Source organism: Pogoniulus pusillus, chromosome 14 (genome assembly GCF_015220805.1).
Source record: "Pogoniulus pusillus isolate bPogPus1 chromosome 14, bPogPus1.pri, whole genome shotgun sequence".
Classification (NCBI taxonomy): Eukaryota; Metazoa; Chordata; class Aves; order Piciformes; family Lybiidae; genus Pogoniulus; species Pogoniulus pusillus.
This window is the reverse complement of record NC_087277.1, coordinates 886,625-913,002: the sequence shown is the minus strand read 5'-3', so window position 1 is coordinate 913,002 and position 26,378 is coordinate 886,625. Positions and strand designations below refer to the sequence as shown.

Sequence of the window (26,378 nt, the reverse complement as noted above, 5' to 3'; positions counted from 1 at the left end):
CTGGGGAATATGCATGCAACTGGAGCCTTTCAGTCCAGGTTTTCACCTGTGGCAGTTACCAGACAGAATGTGTGTTGTGTGCATGGGTATTTATAGCTTACACTTGAGCTCCAGGATGTAAGCTAAGCCACTGCCTTGCACTCCTTGGCATCACTTTCTGGATGCATTTAATTTTCCCATACAGCAGATTTTTTCCATGCCTCCCTCCTATGAACCAGCCACCCTTGCTGCCTTAGGTGCTGCACTGCTCTGACTGCTGAGCATTCCCAGAGGTGAAGCTGCATTATTGATCAGTGCTGTAACTTCTGATCATTCCCAGAGGTGAAGCTGCATTGTTGATCAGTGCTGTAACTTCTGATCATTCCCAGAGGTGAAGCTGCATTGTTGATCAGTGCTGTAACTTCTGATCGTTCCCAGAGGTGAAGCTGCATTGTTGATCAGTGCTGTAACTTCTGATCATTCCCAGAGGTGAAGCTGCATTGTTGATCAGTGCTGTAACTTCTGATCATTCCCAGAGGTGAAGCTGCATTGTTGATCAGTGCTGTAACTTCTGATCATTCCCAGAGGTGAAGCTGCATTGTTGATCAGTGCTGTAACTTCTGATCGTTCCCAGAGGTGAAGCTGCATTGTTGATCAGTGCTGTAACTTCTGATCATTCCCAGAGGTGAAGCTGCATTGTTGATCAGTGCTGTAACTTCTGATCATTCCCAGAGGTGAAGCTGCATTGTTGATCAGTGCTGTAACTTCTGATCATTCCCAGAGGTGAAGCTGCATTGTTGATCAGTGCTGTAACTTCTGATCGTTCCCAGAGGTGAAGCTGCATTGTTGATCAGTGCTGTAACTTCTGATCGTTCCCAGAGGTGAAGCTGCATTGTTGATCAGTGCTGTAACTTCTGATCATTCCCAGAGGTGAAGCTGCATTGTTGATCAGTGCTGTAACTTCTGATCATTCCCAGAGGTGAAGCTGCATTGTTGATCAGTGCTGTAACTTCTGATCGTTCCCAGAGGTGAAGCTGCATTGTTGATCAGTGCTGTAACTTCTGATCATTCCCAGAGGTGAAGCTGCATTGTTGATCAGTGCTGTAACTTCTGATCGTTCCCAGAGGTGAAGCTGCATTGTTGATCAGTGCTGTAACTTCTGATCATTCCCAGAGGTGGGGCTGCATTATTAAGGGCTTTGATAATCAGAGGCATACTGGAGCCCCCAACACAATAAGGACATTGAACTGTTAGAGTGAGTCCAGAGGAGGCCACGAGGATAATCACAGGGGTGGAGCAGGTCTGCTATGAGGACAGGCTGGGAGAGTTGGGGCTCTGCAGCCTGGAGAAGAGAAGGCTTCCAGGAGACCTTGGAGTGGCCTTCCAGGATCTGAAGGGGGCTACAGGAAGGCTGAGGAGGGACTACTGACAAGGTCTGGTAATGACAGGACAAGGGGGAATGGGTTTGAACTGACAGAGTGGAGATTGAAACTGGATGTTAGGAAAGGGTTCTTTGCAGTGAGGGTGGTGAGACACTGGCACAGGTTGCCCAGGGAGGTTGTGGCTGCTCCCACCCTGGAGATGTTCAAGGCCAGGCAGGATGAGGCTTTGAGTGACCTGTTCTAGTGGGAGGTGTCCCTGCCTGTGGCAGGGGTTTGGAACTGGCTGATCCTTGAGGTCCCTTCCAACCCAAACCATTCTGCATCATCACTAGTCATGGAGAACGTTAGGAGAATGATCCAGATGCAGTAAATAATGACTTGAGGCAGAATGGCAGATCAGGTTACCACTGGAAGTCTTTACCAGACTTGTTTTTTCTCAGTCCTGTTTTCCTTCTTCCACTCATGTTGTTGTTGAAGGTTAAATCTGTGTTGATCTGAAGGTTCAAAAGTGCTGCTGTGTTTTCAGGTCTGTAGCTTGTTTTAGGTGCTTAGTTTTTCCTCCTCACTCAAAAGCCACTGCTTCTCTTCATCCCTTGATTTGGTGTGGTTCACCAAGGATGGGATTGTGAGGTTTTATTTCCCTGTGCTGGTACTTCTGAAGGGAGCAGGTTTCCAATCCAGCCTCAAGGAAATGTGAAAGTACAGTCAGTCCACAGTTCAGGTGGTTTAGGCTCTGCACAGGTCCACATTAACCATCATTTAACATGCTTCAGCCCTTCAGTGAACTGTGACACAACTCTGCTAACCATACAGCTGCAGAATAGCAATCTGGAGCCCACACTGGAAGCACTTAGAATAGAGCAAACAAACAGAGCAGCACACTCCTTTTGATCTCCTCTTGTTCACAGCTTAATGATTGGCCTGGTCAGGCTTAAGCTTCTGCAGTGATACTCCACATGAGATAGATGCAGGCAGCTTTGAGTTCAAGGCTGTGGAATGATTGCTCTCTGTCCTTTTGTCCTGATTCTGGGCTTGCTTGATTCTCTAAGTCTGCTGCCTCGTCTTGGAATGCCTTTGTTGAAAAACCATCCCCATGCTTAAGGTCAGCTTCCATCTACTGTGGCAGCAACATCTCCATCTGGAAGCTTCTGACAAAGCCTGAGAGGAGTGTGTCCCGGGTTAGGGTGGGACACAGATTCTACCTCCCCCGGTAGAATTAACTCGCAGATTCTTTTTGGAAAGTCTTACAGTTTAACAGTATAGGGAGAGATAAACTACTAGAGAAATGTAATAACCTTAGTGAGAGTGGCAGAGAGGTCAAGCTGTGGTGAAGCAGCAGCAGCCAAAACAGCAGCGGGGGCAGAGAGCAGCAGGCGCAGCTGAAGCGGCAGAAGCAGCAAGGGAAGGTCCAAGCTGTGCTTCCAGACATACAGCTCTTGATGCTCCAGTTAAGTTACATTAACTTATCTGTTGTTGCCATGATAGGGCCTATCTCTAGAGAGTTCACCTCTCCACTCAGAGCTTCTACTGCTGTGCTTCTCTGTTGTGAATATGTTTATGTCTGAGCTAAAACTCTAGCTCCAATGGCCCTGGAGAAGCTGGGACTTCAGCTGCTGTTTTCTCCTCCAGCGAGGTAACCGAGGGTGACGTGGTGGGGAAGGACCATGCTTGCCTGTTAAGTCACTCACACCCTTTTGCTGATGATCAGTGAGTTTCTCCAGCAGAACCCAGCAGCTGGGGAGTGTGCCTTGGTTTGGGAGCCTGCCTGCCTTGCTGTTTCCAGACTTCTAGAAGCCATCTTTCTACTGAATCAGAAGTACAACAGGACAAGCAGACAGTCTCTCTCTAGATTCTAACTCACCTCTGAAACAAACCTGCCCTGAGCAGATGTGACCCCGTTCTCAAGAAAAGAAAGGACTCCTGTGGTTTGTTTTCCAGTTCTTTAATGGTGTGCCATTATCCAAAGATTTCTAGGGAGTGTGTGCCTCCCATCTGGATCACAGGCTTGGATTGTTCTTGATACGCAGTCCGACACTGTGCTGGTTTGTCCTTTGGGAGCAAACCGCCCTCCTGCACAAGTGTTGTGCTTGTGTCACCTCTGCCAGGTGCCTTGGCCAGTGAGTTCTGTGCCTCTATACCCCATTGATCCAGTATTGCTTGAACCTTTACCTTTGTGGCTTCTCTTTTAGCAGAATTATGCTCCTTAGTTATGCTTTTCCCAACACAGCCACCTCCTCCAGCCTTAAAGCTGCAGCACTGAGACTGTGCTTGTAGCACGGACTTAAAGATGCTGCAGAGGAAAGAACAACAGGTGAATTGGGGGGGAAGGAGGAGAAAATACAGAGGAAGGAAAGAGAGAAAGGTCATTAGCTAAGAGAGAGGGAAGAGAGGTGCAGGGGAAGATCAGGAGAAGCAGGCAGAAGGAGTTAAAGCAAAAAGCAATACCAGTTAAGACAAAATCTAGGAGGAACACAAGTACGGATGGAGGAGAGAGCATCACAGAACACTGACTGCTGTGGGGAGACTCAGAAGGTGTGGAGGCCTCCTTGGGAACCTGTCTGCTGGGAAGCTGGTGAAAGACTTTCTCTGGATGTAGTTTAGAAAGGGAGCTCTGCACATTTCCACAAACACAGGTCCTAGCTGCTATCTGGAGTTCTCTCCTATGGCTTTGTGCTGCAGCAGAAATATGTTTCTGATCCAAAACTTCAGCCTAAATGCTTTTTTTAGGAATTCAGAACAAACTCAAGCTCTTCCCTGTGCAGATTCCTGCTGGGGATAGATCACTGAAATACCAGCAGGGGAAAACAGCATCAAGATCGACACTCTTAATGTCTTCCACCTGCCTTTCTCCCCCTACTCGCCAGAGACCTTTTTCTACTGGGTGAATACAAAAGTCTGACTTTCCTCCAGTGTTTCAGATCTTGTTAGGTATTAGACTTCCTGTCCTCCACAGGTAGTCCAAGAGTATCTCTTTTGGTGAGCTCATCCAAAGGCAAGCTGTTTAAAAAAGCAGTTTTGGGTCATAGAATGGTTTAGGTTGGAAGGGACCTCAAGGATCAGCCAGTTCCAACCCCCTGCCACCGGCAGGGACACCTCCCACTAGAACAGGTCACTCAAAGCCTCATCCTGCCTGGCCTTGAACATCTCCAGGGAGGGAGCAGCCACAACCTCCCTGGGCAGCCTGTGCCAGTGTCTCACCACCCTCACTGCAAACAACTTCTTCCTAACATCTAGTTTCAATCTCCCCTCTGCCGACTTAAACCCATTTCCCCTTGTCCTGTCATTACCAGACCTTGTCAATAGTCCCTCCCCAGCCCTCCTGTAGCCCCCTTCAGATTCTGGAAGGCCACTCCAAGGTCTCCTGGAAGCCTTCTCTTCTCCAGGCTGCAGAGCCCCAACCCCTGTCCTTGTAGTGGTGGTGTCAGAAAGGCAAGGTGTGTGCTTAGCTTCTGCCGGAGTGCAGTGTCTGTCACAGTGTGGCTTTGTCACGCACGGTAGCGAGGTCTGTGCTCCTACAGCTGCCTGCAAATAGATGTGAGTGAGCTGGCTGAGCTCAGCCTTTGGGTGGGACAGGCAGAGGGAGGATTTCCAGAGGGGTGCTGTGGCCTGTGCACTGGCTGTTTATTGTGTCAGTGCTCAAATACTGCACCTTCCTTGGCTTGAGACTACTCTTGTCATACTTTTTTGTGACAAAAACTGCTCCACAACACCCTGGAAAGGAGCTGTGCCAGTGAAGACCTTTTTAAGGCTGAGCATGGTTAATCTTCTGGAGCAGTTCACTGTATAGATTTTTTTTGGGAGGGCTTATTTGCTGTTAGGTACCCAAAGCACTCAGTTTCTAACCCTTTCAGCCAAGCAAACATGCACACACTCACACATGGCTTTAGTTTACTCTGGAAAAATGGACCTGGCTACCACTTTTTCCTCGTCCCGCTCAGGTAGTTCATTATTTTGTTGACAGTTCAGTTCCATTAATCTGGCTTTTTTTTTTTTTGGGGTGGGGGGAGGCAGGGAAATTGCTTGCAGACCTTTAGGTTCCTGTATTGAGGTGATCAAACAGGCATTTGAATCCCTCATGTAGATGATGTCTTGAAGTTAAAATAAGAATCTCCTTTTCCAGCAAGTAACTGTAAAAGTATTTTATGCAAGATTTCATGTGGGATACCTTAATGGCTGGATAATAAATTTGACCTCATAAAAGTGAAATTCAATAATACAGTAGCTTTCTCAGCGCGGTAGCATCTGGTGGGATCTCCCGAGAGCCAATATTTTCCAACTCATTAGGATCATGTCGTTCTGTATGTCGTCAGCATCCACTCAGCCAAGCTACCTTTCCTGACATAACCGCCAAACTATTAAATAGGTCTCTGGTGGAGTGAAGTCAAAGATTCCTCTTATTTTGCTTGTGCCTTGGAAGAAGAGAGGAAAATGTGCATGCTGTAACGTTTAAACATCTGGCCCCGACCACAGCAGCCTAGCACTGAGAAAAGCAACAGGGTTCAGCCTTCTTCCCAGGTGCACGTATGAAAAAAGGGCTGCCTGCCGCTTTTACCACTCAGGGAAAAGGCTGAAATAAGCAACTTGCCTTCCTCATACCCCTGCTTTTAAAGCTGCTTTTGCCTTCTGCCTGCGCCCCTGCCGACAAAGCCCGGCAGAAGAGCAGCGTTGCGAGCTCCGCGCCAGCGCAGCTCCTTAAGCTCTAATCGCCTGGGCTCTGTGGCGCAGCACATGGCCGCTCGGGCACTGCTTTTGAGGAGCGTGGCTGAAAGGCTGTGTGAGGTCTGTGTGAGCGTGCCCTCGCCTGAGGCATGGCGTGGGACGGGCAGGACGCAGCGTGAGCAGTTGGCTGTCCTGCGTTGGTGGCTGTGGCCACTCCTGTCCTCCTGAACGCCAGGTGCCAGTGGTCCCCATGGCCTACATCTCGGGGGGGATGAAGCGACCAGCTCTAGTTTCAGAGTGTGGAGAAGTAGCCCAAGCAAACTTGTCCTTTACCTTGGGCTGTTGGGCTCCATGCAGTTGTGTGTACTCTTTCGCTTCCTCTTACTGGAGGCATCTTCAGTGACAGTCTGAGGTCCTGACCTGATTTATATTGAACATGGGATAGGTGCAATGTTTCATCCCTTTAGTAGTAGCCCAGATGGCAAATCCTATCCTAGGCTGCATCAAGTGTGGGCAGCAGGGCAAGAGAGAGGATTCTGTCCCTTGGCTCTGCTCTGCTGAGACCTCTCCTCCAATCCTGCCTGCTGTTCTGGTGTCCCCAGCAGAAGGAGGTCACAGAGCTGCTGGAGTGAGTCCAAAGGAGGCCACAAAGATGATCCAAAGGCTGGAGCACCTCTGCTATGAGGAGGAGCTGGGGAGCCTGGAGAAGAGAAGGCTCCAGGGGCACCTCAGAGCTGCTGCCAGTGCCTGAAGGCATCCTGCAGGAAGGCTGCAGAGGGACTGCTCCTGAGGCTGTCTGCAGACAGGCCAAGGGGGAATGGTTTGGAGCTGAGGCAGAGCAGGGTTAGAGTGGAGCTGAGGGGAAAGTTCTGCAGTGTGAGGGTGGTGAGAGTCTGGAATAGGCTGCCCAGGGAGTGTTGCAGGCCAGGCTGGATGAGGCCTTGAGCAGCTGAGTCTAGCTGAGAGGTGTCCCTGGGCATGGTGGTGAGGTGATCTCTCAGGTCACTTCTGACCTAAACCATTCTGGGGTTGATAAGTAGTGTTTAGCCTGTTGAGGATCTTAATAAATGCTCTGTCTGAAGCAGTGAGCCTGTAGTGGTCTGTACTGAGGAGTTAACTGTGCAGCATACATGGTAACCAGTAATTATACCTGTCTTTTTCTGGTCTAATTGTGTAGTAATGAACTTTGAGAAGTACAGCATTCTGGGAAAGAGCAGTGGGAGGCATAGCTGAAGCATTCAAATAAGCTTAGCTCTGCTTTGTAATGTTGTGCTAAAGGATCTCATGTACTGAAAAATCCACTTGGGACTGCCGAAATGTCTGTGGCAGTGCAGGTGGATGTGTCCTTAGTGTGCAGTCAGGGAGAGAAAGCAAAGCTGCAAGAGCTGTGGACTGGGAAAGGAACACAAATACAGCTGAAATCTGGAGACGTCCTCAACTGCAGTAAGCTGCTGAAGGTGAATTGTGCTGCAGAACAACTTTTGGTGTGCTTGGTGGCATTAACAGTGAACTCTTGTTGATTATGTAGGTGGGCTCCCAGAGCCAAGACAGCCAAGCTCAGAGCTATAAATAGTGTCCCTCCTCCAGCCTGCAGTTTATTTGCACAGGGAGCCATGGAAGCTGTGACTTAGAGCACCTGTTTGTGTGCTCAGCTGGCAGCTCGATGTTATTTCTCGTCCTGCTAAAGGTGTGTTTGGACAGCAGGCAGGTAGAGTGCCCTTCTGCCTTCTGGCTGCCAGCTAATGCACCAGGAGAAAAACTGCAGGGAGCCTGAAGTGATGGCCTCTCTTCTGAGAGCAACAGAGCGTGCTTGAGACTACTGGAACTCAGTCTTGCCACCAGATGACGGGGAAGAACAAGAAGAGACTCCAGGGAGACCTCAGAGCTGCCTGCCAGAACCTGAAGGGGATCCTGCAGGAAGGCTGCAGAGGGACTGCTCCTGAGGGTGTCTGGAGACAGGCCAAGGGGAATGGTTTGGAGCTGAGGCAGAGCAGGATTAGAGTGGAGCTGAGGAAGAAGTTGTTGAGTGTGAGGGTGGTGAGAGTCTGGCCCAGGCTGCCCAGGGAGGCTGTGGCTGCCTCCTCTGTGGGGTGTTGAAGGCCAGGCTGGATGTGTCCTTTAGCAGCTGGGTCTAGCTGAGAGATGTCACTGCCCGTGGCAGGGATGTTGGGGGAGATGAGCTCTGAGGTCCCTTCCACCTTGAGCCATTTCAGGGTTCTACAAATCTGCTGAATAACAGAACCTGGTAAGTTTCTGAGGAGAACTCCAAGCAGACATGGAAGCTTCAGGGATAACAGAAGGAAAGATTCTTTTCTGGGGGAGGGCCCAGAGAGATTGCCAAATTTTGAGTAATCCAGGAAGCCTTCAGTGTTTGCTGATAGAAGAATAAAGCAGGAGGCACAAAGCTGTGGTGGAGTTTTGGTGCCTGTGTTTTAAGACAAGGATGCATGCAGAAGTTCTGACTCCAGTCATAATACCAGTCACTAAAAAGTGCTTTTGAAAAGAGCAGCAGGAAGATGTTCCATTGCCTCTGGAAAAAGAGTAGGGTGATCAGCAAACTCAAATTGGGAGGGGCTGCTGGAAGTCTCTAACTGAGCTCTTTGCTGCTGGGAGGAGTTGTGGCCATGTGCATGGGTACTCTCCTGGCAGCAAATGTCAGATTTGGAATTGTAGGGTGCGCAGTCTTGGGTGCCTGTCAGCTGTCTGCTATACTTAATCTTTCTGCAGAGCCTAACTCCTGCCTGGCTTCCAGAACACAGGCTGGGTGTGCATTCAGCAGCTCTCCCGCTGCTGTGAAGCTGTGCGGTGGTGAAGGCGATGCACAGGTCAGGAGGGTAGGCTGCGCTGCTCGGCGCTGGGCAAAACAGTCCTGTTTGTGCCAGCAGACCTGATCACTTCAGAGGTCCTAGGATCCCACAGGTGTTTGTGTCTGCTCTTTTACACTGGCTGTGAGCTGCACGGTGCAGCTCCGAGGCACTGACAGAAGAGCGTTTGCAGCGCTGCTGGAAGCTCGCATGATCGCATCTTGCCCCAGCTCCGCAGCTCCTGGTGTCATCGGTTAGCTCTGCGTTCTGTCCGCTGGACTGAGATGAGGTGGCTGTGAGCAGCAGAGTGCTAAGCACTTGATCTTCTGTCTTTCAAGAGAGCTTTTTATAAAACTTGCTTTGATGTTTGCCTTGTGTCCAGGCTACTTTCCCAGAGGGATCACTTCTTACGCTGCTGTCTGTTGGTGTGTTGCAGCCTCCAGCTGCTATCAATGAAGTGCAGCTTGCCAGCAGATTTATGCTTCTCGCCAAGGTAGTACCTTGCTCTAGTCAGCAGTAAGGGCAACCACTTCTTTAACTCATAAAATTGGCCTCCTGGAAATTTGCAGAAAGGCTTGAACTTCTCTCTTTGCAGGTACAGAGTATTCCCTAAGTAGAGGAAAATAAAGTAGCTGCAAAGGGGAATAGTCCTGCATCAAGTTGTGGGCAGCCTGATCTAGGGTAGGGTGTCCCTGCCCATGGCAGGGGGCTTGGAACTAGGTGATGCTTGTGGTCCCTTCCAACCCTGACTGATTCTAAGTTATTGTCAGGATCTCAGTCTTGAAATTTCATGCCCTTCCAGTTCCTTTCCTGCCTCAAAGGAATGACTTGTCTGAGTTTGAAGATAAGCCTTCAGGGGAGTTGCTTTCTAATGATGTCACTAGAGAGCTGTTACAACACTGGAGGGGAAAAGGATCCCCAGAAAGGAGCTGGTGGTCAGGTATGGGAGCAGTGCAGTGGAGTCCACAGAGGTGCCTGTGAGATGAAACTCAGCCCAGAGCATTCACTGGCAAATGGTTGTATTTTTTCTGGCTCTTTTCTCTCAGGTGCTCACTCAGGCACTGCCTTTGCTGTGAGAGCATTTGACGAGCAAACTGGGCTGCAGGAGAAGAAAGCTGCAGACTTCCTAACAGAATACCTTGAAGCACATGCACAAGGACAGAGAATGATTTTCTAGAGAGCCAATTTGTGTGTTTCCCTCCCCATTACATTCTGAATCTGGTCTGAGTTACAAAGATTGTCATGAAGGTTTCTATGATATGGCTCAGTCTTTTCTGGAACCCATCTACTGTACAAATGCTTCCAGGCTGAACATGAGGCTCCTTGACTGCACCAGGTGGCTTTGCTCTTAGGCTCTCACCCTGGAATGAGTATCTGTGTTTGCTGCTTTTGGTGAGCTTTCCTCTCCTTTTTTGCTTGAAGTTCTTGTTTGCTGTAAGGCAGGAAGAGTTTTCTGTGTGCAGAGTAGCAGTTTCTCTTTATCTGTCCCACCCATTCATCTCCTTTGCAGTTTCAGTGTGTTATCCCTGTTTATTTGATAGAATGGAGTGTACCCTGCTGACATGTTTGTCCCCTGCCATAGAATCAACCAGGCTGGAAGAGAGCTCCAAGCTCACCCAGCCCAACCTAGCACTCAGCCCTGGCCAATCAACCAGACCATGGCACTAAGTGCCCCAGCCAGGCTTGGCTTCAACACCTCCAGCCACGGCCACTCCACCACTTCCCTGGGCAGCCCATTCCAATGCCAGTCACTCTCTCTGACAACAACTTCCTCCTAACATCCAGCCTAGACCTGCCCTGGCACAGCTTGAGACTGTGTCCCCTTCTTCTGTTGCTGCTTGCCTGGCAGCAGAGCCCAACCCCACCTGGCTACAGCCTCCCTGCAGGCAGCTGCAGGCAGCAATGAGCTGTGCCCTGAGCCTCCTCTGCTGCAGGCTGCACGCCCCCAGCTCCCTCAGCCTCTCCTCACAGGGCTGTGCTCCAGACCCCTCCCCAGCCTTGCTGCCCTTCTCTCAACACCTTCCAGCACCTCAACATCTCTCTTGAACTGAGGAGCCCAGACCTGGACACAGCACTCAAGGTGTGGCCTGAGCAGTGCTGAGCCCAGGGGCAGAAGAACCTCCCTTGTCCTGCTGGCCACGCTGCTGCTGAGCCAGCCCAGGATGCCTTTGGCTTCCTTGAACACCGCTATAGCTCCAAGCTCTCTGCCTTAGCTGTCAATGCTGTTTCTTCACCACAAAAGTGAGTATTTCTGTGGACTCCTCTATGTGGCTGGAAGCCTTTTGCCTTATCAGTTGTTCTTGCCGTTGAGTCTGAAATGAAGTTGTTCTGTCACTGAAGCCCTTTGATGGCAGGAAGGTAAAATAGCAGCTTCACCCCTTTCTGTCCTCACTGTGACAATCAGCTTCGTTAGCCTTGTGATCTAAAGGTGTGGGATGAGTTCCTCAAGCCTCCTGTGCACTGCCTGTGTTTCATCCACGGTGTGGCAGAAGGCTGTGCAGTGCTGCTATTTCTGTCCTGGTCCCACACCTGTTTCTTTGTTGCTAATCAAAGCAAGGCTTCCAGAGCGGATCAGCACGGCGGAGCTCTCCTTCGCATCCCTCTCATCTGCGCGAAGATCTGTTTGATATTGCAGTTGTGGACTCTGTTTCCCAACACAAGGCATGTGACAGCAGCAGCGAGGTGCAATAAGAGCTCTCCTAGGATTACTTTCAGTGGAATGGAAGACTTGGGGTGTATGAGGTTGTGTGGCCTCCAATGTGATTTTTGTGTGATATATGAGCTGTGACATAGCTATTGCATGACTGAGATGTGCCTGTAAGCGATGCAGCCTACAGATGGGGTTTCTCTGAAACAAAGCCAGAGACTCAATCTGAATGTGCTCATTTGAAGGGCAAAGAATACTTCAGGGAACATATGGGAACGTTTCTGCTTTTTCATTAAGTGGGCTCCCTGCTCTCAGGCAGCTTTTATGAGCGTTCATGCTAATGTGGCACTTACCTGAAGCGGGATTGCCTCTGCCTCTGTCTGGTGACGTTTGTATGAAGTTCTCAGTAGCCGATTTAAAGATACACCAAATGTGGCTTTTCTGCTTTGTTCCACAACTTCCAGCAATTCAGAGGTGAACTACTCCTTTTCATGAAACTGTTGGGGAAAAAATCCTTCTATTCTGCACTGCAAAAGACAGGATTTAGGAGGAATGTCAGATGCTGGCAGCAGGGCGGTTGCAGACTGTGATGTAAATTACATAGTTGCCAGGCTCCACTGGAATCAAACCCAGGCTTATGTGCATCTGAACAAGAGAATGCAGACCAAGCTTATGCAGAGAGGATCCCACTCTTCAAAAGTGTGGATGCTGGAAATGTGCAAGGAATCATGATAAGCCACAACTCACCTAGGACCTGTGTCATTGCATAGCAAACCTTCTCCCCGACTGCAGCCAGAGCAGTGTGGGCAGCAGAGCAGGAGAGGGGATTCTGCTCCGTGGCCCTGCTCAGACCTCACCTCCAATCCTGTCTCCTGGCCTGGTGTCCCCAGCATAAGCTGGAGGATCGTCTAGAAAATGTCATTTAGACTTTCCCTCTTCTGTTGCTGTTCCATATGAATCCAGCATTGCTTCCAGGTGGGCTGCTGGTATGGGCAGACCTTTGATTTAATCCTTATGTTCTCTGGTGTTATTTTGAATGCAGGCTGTTGATGGGAAGGAAACATTTTTGTGCTATCTGACTGAAAAGTCAGATGTTTGTTCTGTCTGGTTGTAGGCTAATATGTGGTGCAATAATAATTTTCAGTGCAGGCTCAAATTACTCAGCACTTGCACAACTTCTCTTCCTCATGTCTGTCCTGGTAGGTATTTCCTCCCTGATGAAATTCTAAGACAGCTAATGCTGACTTTTGACAGTTTAGTTGCTGTTGAGGCGTTTTGGTGCTAGATCTTAGTTGCAGACATTTTTGTAAGGGTGAGAGGGTTTGCAGACCTTGTCTGTGGTGCCTTGCAAAGGATGTGATTTGCTGTTGCTCTAGCTGACACAGGCTCCTGCTGTTGTGTAACAGGCCTTGTTCTGTTGCTGGGTGCCTGGCAGCAGAGCCCAACCCCACCTGGCTACAGCCTCCCTTCAGGGAGCTGCAGACAGCAATGAGCTCTGCCCTGAGCCTCCTCTGCTGCAGGCTGCACACCCCCAGCTCCCTCAGCCTCTCCTTACAGGGCTGTGCTCCAGGCCCCTCGCCAGCTTTGTCGCCCATTTGCCAGGAGATGCTGCAACTGTAAGGAGCTGTGAGGCAAGCCTCTGGTAGCTGCATTGAGTGTCCTGTGCCAGCTCAGCTATTGATTGTATCCCAAACTGTTCTGAGCATTAATGTTATCTGTGGCCTACAACCACTGACAGTGGCTTTGGTAAGAGCTACCACACCTGGCCTGTGAACAAGGAAAGGCCTCCTCGTGATGTAATTGGCAGAAAATGGATTCTGTTCTGTTCGTGGATTAGATTTTTTAGAGCTCTGTGTGGGGCCACTTCGGTTTGCTCAATGTTCTGTGCAGACAGGTAAGATGCCACCTCCCTGCAGGCTCCCAGTCACTTCTCTTTCCCTCTAGCTCAGCGACTGATGTCAGTGCTTGGCTTTTTGTAGTATCCATACACACTCCCTGTCAGTCAGGCTGTGTGACTGCATTTGATGCAGTTTCTTGCTAGAGTCAGTCAGTGCATTGTGCCGCTGCTGGGCTGGGGCTGCTGGGGTGCCAGTGCTGAGCTGCTGCTGCTGGGCTGCTGCTGCAGTGCCAGTGCTGAGTTGGTGCTGCTGGGGTGCCAGTGCTGAGGTTGCACTGCTGGGCTGCTGCTGCGGTGCCAGTGCTGAGTTGGTGCTGCTGGGGTGCCAGTGCTGAGGTTGCACTGCTGGGCTGCTGCTGCGGTGCCAGTGCTCAGTTGGTGCTGCTGGGGTGCCAGTGCTGAGGTTGCACTGCTGGGCTGCTGCTGCGGTGCCAGTGCTGAGTTGGTGCTGCTGGGGTGCCAGTGCTGAGGTTGCACTGCTGGGCTGTTGCTGTGGTGCCAGTGCTGAGTTGGTGCTGCTGGGGTGCCAGTGCTGAGGTTGCACTGCTGGGCTGCTGCTGCGGTGCCAGTGCTCAGTTGGTGCTGCTGGGGTGCCAGTGCTGAGGTTGCACTGCTGGGCTGCTGCTGCGGTGCCAGTGCTGAGTTGGTGCTGCTGGGGTGCCAGTGCTGAGGTTGCACTGCTGGGCTGTTGCTGTGGTGCCAGTGCTGAGTTGGTGCTGCTGGGGTGCCAGTGCTGAGGTTGCACTGCTGGGCTGCTGCTGCGGTGCCAGTGCTGAGTTGGTGCTGCTGGGGTGCCAGTGCTGAGGTTGCACTGCTGGGCTGCTGCTGCGGTGCCAGTGCTCAGTTGGTGCTGCTGGGGTGCCAGTGCTGAGGTTGCACTGCTGGGCTGCTGCTGCGGTGCCAGTGCTCAGTTGGTGCTGCTGGGGTGCCAGTGCTGAGGTTGCACTGCTGGGCTGCTGCTGCGGTGCCAGTGCTGAGTTGGTGCTGCTGGGGTGCCAGTGCTGAGGTTGCACTGCTGGGCTGTTGCAGTGGTGCCAGTGCTCAGTTGGTGCTGCTGGGGTGCCAGTGCTGAGGTTGCACTGCTGGGCTGCTGCTGCGGTGCCAGTGCTCAGTTGGTGCTGCTGGGGTGCCAGTGCTGAGGTTGCACTGCTGGGCTGCTGCTGCGGTGCCAGTGCTGAGTTGGTGCTGCTGGGGTGCCAGTGCTGAGGTTGCACTGCTGGGCTGTTGCTGTGGTGCCAGTGCTCAGTTGGTGCTGCTGGGGTGCCAGTGCTGAGGTTGCACTGCTGGGCTGCTGCTGCGGTGCCAGTGCTCAGTTGGTGCTGCTGGGGTGCCAGTGCTGAGGTTGCACTGCTGGGCTGCTGCTGCGGTGCCAGTGCTGAGTTGGTGCTGCTGGGGTGCCAGTGCTGAGGTTGCACTGCTGGGCTGCTGCTGCGGTGCCAGTGCTGAGTTGGTGCTGCTGGGGTGCCAGTGCTGAGGTTGCACTGCTGGGGTGCCACCGCTGAGGTGGCCCTGCTGGAGTGCCACTGCCCAGGTGCAGCCAGGCGGCAGAGCCCTCTGCCATAGGCTGCTGTAAGCAGCTTTGAGGCGGGAGAGCCAAACAGCTTTTGGCCTCGCTTTCATTTCCGCTTTGGCTCCCGTGGGATTTGCGTTCCCTAGGGAAGGCTGGGCTGTGCCGCCAGCTGCTTGCGCCGGTGAGTGGCCTGCCTGTGGTGCAGTGAGTGGGTGCAGTCAGAGTGGGTGTTTGCTGCGTTTGCATCTCTGGGTCTTTGTGTCCCCCCAGAGCCTTTCACGTGTTTGTGTAGCCTGTGGTGCTTAGTCACACCAGCAGAGCAGCACAGATGCACCTTCTCTAGGTGCCGCTCTTCTGAGACACTAGGTGCCTTTGGGATGTTAATGACTTCATTTATACACTCGCAGCAGAACGTAACTGGGAACTGCCAGTTGAGGTGTGTGGCTGAGAAGCAGCTTAATGAGTTGTAAGCCTGCTGTGTGCTCTCTTCTACATGTACCAAACACATTGGAAGTTGGAGTAGTTCTCAATGAGCAGGTTTGTGAAGCTACCAGCAGCTTCCACTTTGAACACTTCCAACTGTCTTCTGGAAAAGCAACATTTGCTCATCACCAGAGATTGTTCTTAAGCTTTCCTCTTAAGGCATCTGGCATTTGGGGCCTTACTCTCCAGTGATGGCACTTAGCAGAGGAGACAAAACCTTCCTTGTGTGAGACAGGAGATCTCTCTTGTTTCCTCTCTCTAGCACTGCATTTATGTGTGTCCATACCAGCAGATGCAACCAGCAACAGAACAAGGGGACATAGCCTCAAGCTGTGCCAGGACAGGTCTAGGCTGGATGTTAGGAGGAAGTTGTTGGCAGAGAGAGTGATTGGCATTGGAATGGGCTGCCCAGGGAGGTGGTGGAGTGGCTGTGGCTGGAGGTGTTGAAGCCAAGCCTGGCTGGGGCACTTAGTGCCATGGTCTGGTTGGTTGGCCAGGGCTGAGTGCTAGGTTGGACTGGCTGAGCTTGGAGCTCTCTTCCAATCTGCTTGACTCTGTGATTCTGTGATCTTCTCTTTCTTCCAAGGCATTTAAATCTGAAGTATGAGCAGAGTTGGTTTGTTTTAGCTTTGCCACTGGTGTTAGAAGTCTTCAGTTTTATTTGTGTCACAGTTATGGAGGAAATTGACTTTCCCAAGTGGTGTTAACATCATCTCTCCTTGATCTTCTCTTGTTTATGCCTTTTGTATGGTCTTTTCTGTATTGTCTCCTGCTGCAGTAAAATGCTTTGGCAACACAGATCTTTGAATGCATGGGCAGATGTTTAGCTTCCCGTGGTGGGATGAAGTCAGTGTGTTTAGCATCAGCTGATCTGCACATTGCTGCTGTGTACTGTATGAAGAGGTGATTAGTTAGCTATTTCCTCTGGGAATTAACTTGAACCATCTGTCTGATTATTAATTATGTACTCTAGTTGTTGTGTTGAAAACATTTCTTTCCTCTATTTATTGCTGTTGTCTGGAAGCTTTAGGAACTACACTGTCACATACTGTGTAACCACTCCAAGGAGCAGCAGTGTAAATAGAGAGGCCTTGTGTGAGAATATTTTATATATCATGTAACTGAACTTCAAGAGGAATTCTCCCTTGCTCTCCTGCTTCAGGTTCTTCAGAGCTTGAATGCCATTTGGAAGGTGTCATTATTGTGGTTTGTTAGCAGTTTGCTGAACACTGCAAAATGAATTTCCTTTCCTGAGGGAGCTGGGGGTGTGCAGCCTGCAGCAGAGGAGGCTCAGGGCAGAGCTCATTGCTGTCTGCAGCTGCCTGCAGGGAGGCTGTAGCCAGGTGGGGTTGGGCTCTGCTGCCAGGCAAGCAGCAACAGAAGAAGGGGATACAGTCTCAAGCTGTACCAGGGCAGGTCTAGGCTGGATGTTAGGAGGAAGTTGCTGGCAGAGAGAGTGATTGGCATTGGAATGGGCTGCCCAGGGAGGTGGTGGAGTGGCCGTGCCTGGAGGTGTTGAAGCCAAGCCTGGCTGGGGCACTTAGTGCCATGGTCTGGTTGATTGGGCAGGGCTGGGTACTAGGTTGGGCTGAGTGAGCTTGGAGCTCTCTTCTAACGTGCTTGGTTATATGATTCCCATATTCAAAACCTCTGGATTTATTTTATTGGCATAATAAAATGTCCTGCAAGAAGATGAAAGCTAAAGCTTGTAGTGGGGTCTTCAGGGAGAATGTCACTTAGCTCTGCTCCCCTATGGATCATCCATGCTTATCCAGAAGAGAGAGTTGATTTCTTCACAGTGAAGGAGGTTTGAGAGCTCAGTGTGCCATGGTGTGGAGAACCATGAGCCTGCCCCTCTAAAGAGTATTTGCAAGCGAGCACCAACGTCTTTAATCCAGACACCCAAATTGCAGTTTGGTTCCATAAGCATCAGAGCTAAGTGAACTGCCTTGAGTCTGGATAGTGAGTTACAGGCTGCAGGGAAGAGTTTGGTGCTCTTCAAGGGTCAGCATAGAGAAACAGCCTTCCCAGCAGCCCCTAAGTAGCATTCTTAGCTGGCTTCTGCTGTACTGGCACATGTGGCTCGAGGACATGTCTGTGCACCTACTGGAGGGTTACATTCCTGTTTGGAGAGAGTCTGTCAGAACCACAGAATGGCAGGGGTTGGGAGGCACCTCCAGAGATCAGCCAGTCCAAGCTCCCTGCCAGAGCAGCAGCACCCAGGGCAGGTCACACAGGAGCACATCCAGGAGGGTTTGGAAAGGCTCCAGAGCAGGAGACTCCACAGCCTCTCTGGGCAGCCTGCTCCAGGGCTCTGCCACCCTCACCATCCAGAAGTGTCTCCTCATGCTGAGCTGGAAGCTCCTGGGTCCCAGCTTGTACCTACTGCTCCCTGTCCTGTCACTGGGCACCACCAGCAAGAGACCAACACCTTCACCCTGACACCCACCCCTCAGCTATTTGTAGACATTGATGCCTTCTGCTCCTTACTAAGCAGCCCCAGGGCTCTCTGCCCTGTGCTGTCTGCTTGTTTCTTCCTGGGAAGTGACCAGAGGTTGTTGAGCTCTAAGTGGTCAGAGTGAGAGCTGAGTGGTTGGTGTGACCTGTGTGAAGTACATGGTGGAGAAACTCTGTGGTGATGTCTTATTGCCCTTCCTCCTTTAGGTTCTGTAGATGTTGGTTCTCAGAGACAGCCTGCTGGCTTACATGGTTAGAACACAGTGCTGTGGCCAGGAATGCCATCTTCCCACATCTGCAATGTATGCCTGTGCCTACAGGACAAAACTAAGGCAAACCACATCTTTGAGTAGGGAGCACAGTTGGAATTTCATTTGTATGTGGAAACAAAACAGAACCTGCAGTCTCTTTAATGAGTTAGTTTGTCTTAAGATTATAAAATACCAGGCAGTGGTAGTCAGTGATTGATTTAATCACCACTGGAGGTAGGAGATAACCATTTGCTACAGAAAAAAAAGAGCAAAAGCTCAGAGCTGCAGCAGTTGTGTAGTTTCCAAGCAAGTAACGCAGGCCACATTTAAAAAGCACCAGAAATGGTTTGATTTCATTAACTGTGGTCTAAGATGTTGTGCATCCCACTCTTGGTAAACCACAGCGGCATTCGCTGGCTGTTGCTTCAAAGTGCTGTGGTTTGCCTCCCTGTCCATGGGCCAAATGTGCCAGAAGACCATGAACTGAAGTCTGGAAACCAGTTCTCGTGCATCAGACTTTAATGATAAATTGAACCTACTGCTGATAGAATCAAGGGAATGGAACTGCCCAAACCTGGCCTTAATGTCTTTTAAGCATGAAGCAATAATGTTGCTGTGAAGCAGCTTTTAAATGGCATTTGGTGAAGCGGAGAACAGCTGGCTTGGAAGGGGCTGTCTCTAGCTGCAGTGATCATGGTGTCACATTGCAGTCACCCTGTAAAATAGCTCCTATGTGAAGGAAATGGGGGAGCGGGGAGGTAGGAGTGGAGAGAGAGGTGAGCATGGCCTGTGCAATGCCCAGAGGGGTTTGGAGCTGGCTCCACTTTGACAATGTTGCTTCAGCTGTTTGGGCAGCAGTGTAGCTCCTCGTGGAGGAAGGTCTTTATCAATGGAACTGTTATCAGGCTCTTTAAATTGTGGTGGAGGTGCAGACAGTGTGCACTGCTCAGGCAGTCTGAGATGTTGATAGAGCTGTGCCTGACATCCCAGCCAGCTAAGGTGGACAAGTGGCTGAGCTGGGGTTTTAAATGAGGAGGAAACAAAAGAGTAGATGACTGGAGAAGTTCTAAGTACTGACTTGTCTGGGCAGAGCCATTGCACCCATCTCTGCCTGCTGGCTGCGTGGACACAGCCTTGTCATTAGAAGAGCTGGGAATTCACTTAACTGAGACAACCTCATTTTCCTGCCCAGAGAGGACCTCTTGTTGGAAGTGCTTCACTTCCCTGAGCTTTCCATTTAGAGAGGAGAGTTTATGGCTTTGTTTTGGCTTGTACTGGATCACAGGTCTCTGGAGATGAGAACAGGCTGCGAAGGGAAACTGGAATCATGACGGGCCCAGGGTTCATTTGGTTGACAAGGATTGTCTGAGATCAGGTTCAAATCCACACCCATAAAAAGAGACCAAGACAAGTGCCATCTTAGACTGCTGGGGGCAGTAGGTGCTGCTGGCTTCTGCAGGGCTTTCCCTTTTGTGGAGCTCAGATGCTCTGAGTGTGTTCCTGGCTCTCCTTGCTTGTCCTCTGTCTCTTACGAGGGCGTTCTACTCACCACTGTCAGTGATGAGCACCTGAGCACTGTGCATCCACACAGAGGGTGCTGCTGTGCTTGGCACAACCTGTGACTGGGTCCCTCACTGCCGTGGCTGGTGTGGAAGCTTTGCTTCTAGCAAGGGCACTGTGGCCTGCAGCTCACCCAGAGGGTTGCCAACTGACAGCAAGGTTAAGGTCATTTCTGTGCAGAAGCAGAAGGTCTACAGAAGCAACATTGTGTAATGGTTCTGTGCTAATTGAGCAGCCATTGGTCTGTGTCATAGTATTACAACTGTTTCAAACCATGAGCCCTCCTCTGTCTGCTGAATAAATGCCCCTCTAAGACCTCCACTTTCTCTAGGGAGAAATGCCCAGAAGTTGAATGTTTTTCTTCAGGTCAGGCAGGAAATACCTGCCAAAACCAGGCTTAGAAGGCACATTTCTGGCTGATAGATCCATGTCTAATCCATGAATCTCTGTGCTTCCCAGGGAAAACCAATATTCTTCACCCTTCTCCTCACTCACTCATCCCTCTGCCTTCATTTCTGTTATGGCTTACTGCACAGGATTGGTTAGCACTTAGACTACTAATTGCTCTTCTAAGTTATGTACAGTGTTCATGGGAAGAGCTTGTTAAAGGTTGCCTGCAAACACAGGTTGTTGCCAGAAGTCATTGTTTGTAACAACACAGCTTTGCTTTAGGGACATCTCCCTGGCAAAGTGATCTTCTTTAGCTCTTGTTCAAGAAGCATGTTTCAGGCTTTGCTGAAGCAGAGCTCACTCCCTTTTTAAGGAGCTCTGTTATGATGGTAGTTCTTGACATGATCTGCTTGTCAGTGATCTTTTTCACCAGTACATCTTCATAACTTTGCCATCGACCCATCAGTCTCCTCTCTCCAAGTTGTTCTTGCCTCTTTGATGTGGAGTCCTGGAGCACAGCCCTGTGAGGAGAGGCTGAGGGAGCTGGGGGTGTGCAGCCTGCAGAAGAGGAGGCTCAGGGCAGAGCTCATTGCTGTCTGCAGCTGCCTGCAGGGAGGCTGTAGCCAGGTGGGGTTGGGCTCTGCTGCCCTCAGCAACAGAGGAAGGGGACAGAGTCTGAAGCTGTGCCAGGGGAGGTCTAGGCTGGATGCTAGTGTCATGGAAGGTTCCGCAACAGCTAAGAGGAAGTTGATGTCAGAGAGAGTGATTGGCATTGGAATGGGCTGCCCAGGGAGGTGGTGGAGTGGCCATGGCTGGAGGTGTTGAAGCCAAGCCTGGCTGGGGCACTTAGTGCCATGGTCTGGTTGATTGGGCAGGGCTGGGTGCTAGGTTGGGCTGGCTGAGCTTGGAGCTCTCTTCCAGCCTGGTTGATTCTATGGTTTTAAAGCTTTGTACAAGTTACCTTTTGTAGGCTGTAGATCCAAGGTGAGCATCCCTGAAATGTCAGGCTTGCTGTTCTGACTTGTGTGCACGAAGGGAATGATTAGCTTTGCTATTTCCATTTCCCCCCCTTCTAACTATCCACATTTTGTTCTCAGGTCTTCCTCTATGATTGTGTTTGCCATGTTTTAGTTTAGGATGGCCGAGTGCTGCTCATCTCTCTGCCTCTGGTGCCGCATCCCTGGGGTGGAAGGTGTCCCTGCCTGTGGCAGGGGGGCTGGACCTGGATGATCTCCTAACCCAACCCATTCTGTGGATGCATGAGTGTGTGAATATCTCATCTTCAGAGGAGAGAGCTGTGTCTGTGAGCTTGGAAAGTGCCTATTTCTGAACTCCAAGTTTCACAGGTGAAATGCACCTAGGGTTGTTCTCGATGACTCTTCTGTGCTCTCACCTTTCTGAGGCAATTTCTAAGTGCTGAAATGCATCTCCTGCACAGACTGCTCTGGGGAAATGGGTGCCAAAAGTTTTGTGCACTTCCATACTGATTCTTGTCATACCTTGCTTTGGACATAAAGAGTTTCTTGGAGGAAACTTGCATAAAATTAGGCTTGCTGTTTTTTGTGCTTGATTTAAATATTGTTAACATCTGCATGAGCACCATGAAGTACTCTGGATGCTGAGGTCTTCCAGGGAGTTGAGAGGGAGCAATTTTATTGTTGTGTTTTGGGTTTGTTTTCTTTTAAAAGCATTAAACCCATATTTTAAACAAGAAAGGCTCTAAGCAGTTAGAGCAAAACAGGGAGAGAGAGCAATGCTCTGTAGAGATGACTGAGTGCAGCACAGAGCGAGTAAGAAGCTTTGATATCCTCCCTGTAATTGATTCCAGTGATTTGTCTGCTCCAGCCAATGCAAATACTTGTAACATCTGTCAAAAACCCACCACTAGCATGAAAACCTTTTAACATTTTGCACTTAATAAACTATTTTCTACATAAACTACCTTATTGTTTATATTAAAAGCTCGAAGTGCTCGCCCCGCTCCAGCCGTTGGAGCACAAAACCCCGTTAATAAGCAGACATTGCACACGAGTGACACAAGGCAGCCGTTATTTGGTCAGGCCAAGCAGAACCATAAATTCACCATCCACGCTTTGCCCAAAATACTAACCCGCATTGTTCTCGGCGGGCCTGCAGCAGGGCTGGCTGATCCAGCTGCCGCGGGCCGCTCGCTGCTCGGTGGAGCGCTGGGCGCGCCCGGCTGCAGCTGCGCGTTTGTGTGCGCCGCGCACCTGCGGAGCGGCCCTGGCGCGGCTGCCGTCGGGCACTTTGTGCTTGGAAGTGCACATCCCTGCGAGCTGGAGGTGCCAGCCGCGGAGCTCAGCCTGCGCCGCGCAGACGCGGAGCTGCCAACGGCCTGCGTACCGAACGGAGGCTCACCTTTGTGCCTGCTGGGTGCCGGGCGCAGAAGCGCCGCCTCAGGCTGCTCTCACGGCTCCGAGCCTCGGCAGCAGAGCCCGACCGTAGCAATGCCTGCACTCAACCTGCCGGAGCGTACACATAGAGCCTCCGGTGCTTAGCTGTCTGCTGTAGCGTTGGTGCCGGCAGGGCTTTACGGTTAGCCATGTGCAGTTGCTAGCTGGACGTAATCAGGGCTTGACTGATGGGGTGCGTGTGCCGTATCCCTTCGCCCAGGGGGTCCCTTCAGCTCGCTGTGGGGTCTGAACTGTGCAGGCCCAGTTTATGTGGCTGCTTAGCCTCAAGGCTTTGCTGTCCTGTTTCCCAGTGTGTTTGAGCACGGTGATAATTCTTCATGGGGTCAATGTGTGCTCTGAAGGTGGTTGCCATTGTTGGTAGGCCTTGGTGCTGAAGATAGTTTCAAAGGTAGTATTTGCCTTCAAATATCTGAGCTAGGCTGGAGCAGCTCTGCTGTGAGCACAGGCTGAGGGAGCTGGGGGGGTGCAGCCTGCAGAGGAGAAGGCTCCAAGGGGACCTCAGAGCTGCTGCCAGTGCCTGAAGGCATCCTGCAGGAAGGCTGCAGAGGGACTGCTCCTGAGGCTGTCTGCAGACAGGCCAAGGGGAATGGTTTGGAGCTGAGGCAGAGCAGGGTTAGAGTGGAGCTGAGGAAGAAGCTGTTGAGTGTGAGGGTGGTGAGAGTCTGGCACAGGCTGCCCAGGGAGGCTGTGGCTGCCTCCTTGGTGGGTGTGTTGCAGGCCAGGCTGGATGAGGCCTTGAGCTGAGAGGTGTCCCATGGAGTCCCTGAGGTCCCTTCCAACCTGGGCCATTCTATGAAATGGACGCATGAGCTCCGTTTGCTAAAGCTAGCAAATAACACAGGGAGCAATTTTAGTGTTGTTTTGTGTTGCTGTTTATTCACAGGCTCACAGGATGTGAGGGGATGGAAGGGACCCAAGGGGATCATTGAGTCCACCCCCCCTGCCAGAGCAGGACAATACTACCTAACACAGATCACACAGAACACATCCAGACAGGCCTGGAAAGGCTCCAGAGAAGGAGACTCCACAGCCTCTCTGGGCAGCCTGTGCCAGTGCTCTGGGACCCTTACAGTAAAGAAGTTCCCCCTTGTGTTGAGGCAGAACCTTTTTTGCTGCAACTTACAGACATTGCTCCTTGTCCTATCCCAGGGAGCAGTGAGCAGAGCCTGTCCCCCCTCTCCTGGCAACCTTCAGATAACTTACAAACATCTATCAAATCCCCTCTCAGTCTTCACCAGAGTGAGCAGCCCCAGGTCCCTCAGCCTCTCCTCACCAGGCAGTGCTCCAGTCCCCTCATCATCCTCACAGCCCTCCGCTGGACCCTCTCCAGCAGATCCCTGTCCCTCTTAAACTGGGGAACCCAAAAACGCAGTATTCAAGATGAGGTCTCAGCAGGGCAGAGTGGAGGGGCAGGAGAACCTCCCTTGGCCTGCTGGGCACACTCCTCCTAATACACCCCAGGATCCCATTGGCCTTCTTGGCCACAGGGGCACATTGCTGTGCCATGGGTAACTTGTTAGCCACCAGGACCCCCAGGTCCCTCTCCACAGGGCTATTCTCCAGCAGTCACCTTCCAGCCTGTGCTGCTGCAGTTTGTTATTCGTCCCCAGGTGCAGGAGTCTTCACTTGCCCTTGTTGAACTTCATCTGGCTCCTCTGTGCCCAGCTCTGTCTGTCCAGGTCTCTGGATGGCAGCACAGCCTGCAGCTGTCTCAGCCAAGCCTCCCAGCTTGGTGTCAGCAGCAAACTTGCTGAGCAGACTCTGCCTGTCTGTGCTCTCATCAATGTCACTGATGAAGATGTTGAACAGGACTGGCCCCAGCACTGATCCTTGGGGGACACCACTGGTCGTAGCTCTCCAGCTGGACCTGGCACCATTGATCACCACCAGGCTTGGCTTCAACACCTCCAGGGACTGCCACTCCACCACCTCCCTGGGCAGCCCATTCCAATGCCAATCACTCTCTCTGCCAGGAAGTTCCTCCTAACATCCAGCCTAGACCTGCCCTGGCACAGCTTGAGACTGTGTCCCCTTGTTCTGCTGCTGCTTGCCTGGCAGCAGAGCCCAACCCCACCTGGCTACAGCCTCCCTTCAGGTAGTTGTAGCCAGCAGTGAGGTCACCCCTGCATGGAAGGCCAGACAGGAGTGCAGAATGGAAACACTTCAGCTTAGTTCTGCTGGATGGGCATAGGGAGTCTTAAAAGGGTGGTTTGGATGTGGTGCTTGGGGATGTGGTTTCAGGTGAATCTTGTCGAGTAGGGTTCTAGGTTGGACTGGGTGATCCTCAGGGGCTTTGCCAACCTGTCTGTTGCTGTGGATCTGTGACTGGCTGTTGTTACAGCCTCTGTTTGGGAAGTTAGCCTAGGTGCTGAGGGGCAGGATTCCCTGGCTGCGAGAGGAAATGTGTTGCCAAGATGGAGCAGCTCTGTAGCACCCCAGCCGGCCCTGCTGGGAGGATCTCACTTCAAACGGGTCGCCGCCGCTGCAGGTTGCAGGCACACAGGGAAGGCTTCTAGCTGTGGGCTGAGGCACAGCTGTTGTGCAATAAGCCGAGGCAGTAATTCCTTCCAATTGCCGGGCTCCTCAGCAGCACATGTCAGCAGTCCCGGGGCGGCTGCGCCGGCAGGCTGCGGGGTCCTGCGCTCGCAGGCGCAGCTGTGGACAGGTGAGCAGGCAGAAAGCAATTTGTGCAGCCCGGTGGCTGTCAGACGAAAGACAGACAGGCTGCCTTTCAAACGGACTGCAGGCCTGCCCGCAGCCAGACAAAAGGCATGGCCACAACTGCAAACCATTCTGAGGTTAACAGATTTTCCTTGCTGCCATTAGGTGGTTTGTTACAATTGGAAACAATGAGCATTATAAATCTACACAGAAACTGGAGATAAGATGAAAGGGAAAAACAGGTCTCAGGGAGCTGACATCCTTCTGCTGAGGAGCGTGGAACTGGCGTTCACATAGGCCCCCGTTCCATCAGCTGAGCCAGAGTGCCAGTGAGGACAGTTCATACAGGGCTGGAGCTGTGCTAAGGACATCTAATTGGCAAAAGGGACAGCCCTGTGAAAGCAGCGAGTTCCTACTAACGTTCCTAGGCTGAGCATGAACCAGCAGCATGCCCAGGTGGGCAGCAGAGCCAATGGCATCCTGGGCTGGCTCAGGAGCAGTGTGGGCAGCAAGACAAGGGAGGTTCTTCTGTCCCTGGGCTCAGCACTGCTCAGGCCACCCCTTGAGTGCTGTGTCCAGCTCTGGGCTCCTGAGTTCAAGAGAGATGTTGAGGTGCTGGAAGGTGTTTGGAGAAGGGCAGCAATGGTGGGGAGGGGCCTGGAGCACAGCCCTGTGAGGAGAGGCTGAGGGAGCTGGGGGTGTGCAGCCTGCAGCAGAGGAGGCTCAGGGCAGAGCTCATTGCTGTCTGCAGCTGCCTGCAGGGAGGCTGTAGCCAGGTGAGGTTGGGCTCTGCTGCCAGGCAGCCAGCAACAGAAGAAGGGGACACAGCCTCAAGCTGTGCCAGGGGAGGTCTAGGCTGGATGTGAGGAGGAAGTTGTTGGCAGAGAGAGTGATTTGCATTGGAATGGGCTGCCCAGGGAGGTGGTGGAGTGGCTGTGGCTGGAGGTGTTGAAGCCAAGGCTGGCTGGGGCACTTAGTGCCATGGTCTGGTTGATTGGATAGAGCTGGGTGCTAGGTTGGGCTGGATGAGCTTGGAGCTCTCTTCCAGCCTGCTTGATTCTATTCTATGATTTCTCTGGATTAAACTGTTGACTTTTCAACTTATTTTCAAACTCTCTTTGGCACATCATTCTTAGATACTGTGAAGGATTATCAGGATTTCTTGAGGACTTTGAAGCTCTCTTCCATGGATTTTGACTCTGAGTATGTACATCAGGACTAAGTAAATCAGTTCCAGTTTGCAGCAAACAAGCTTAATGTAGC

At 51.5% G+C, this 26,378-nt stretch overlaps 1 protein-coding gene across 6 annotated transcripts in view; it reads left to right on the top strand.

Annotated features, from left to right (window-relative positions):
* The window catches only part of VPS13B (vacuolar protein sorting 13 homolog B), a 333,604-nt gene that overhangs the window by 65,949 nt on the left and 241,277 nt on the right, over positions 1-26,378 (top strand). The window lies entirely within an intron of this gene.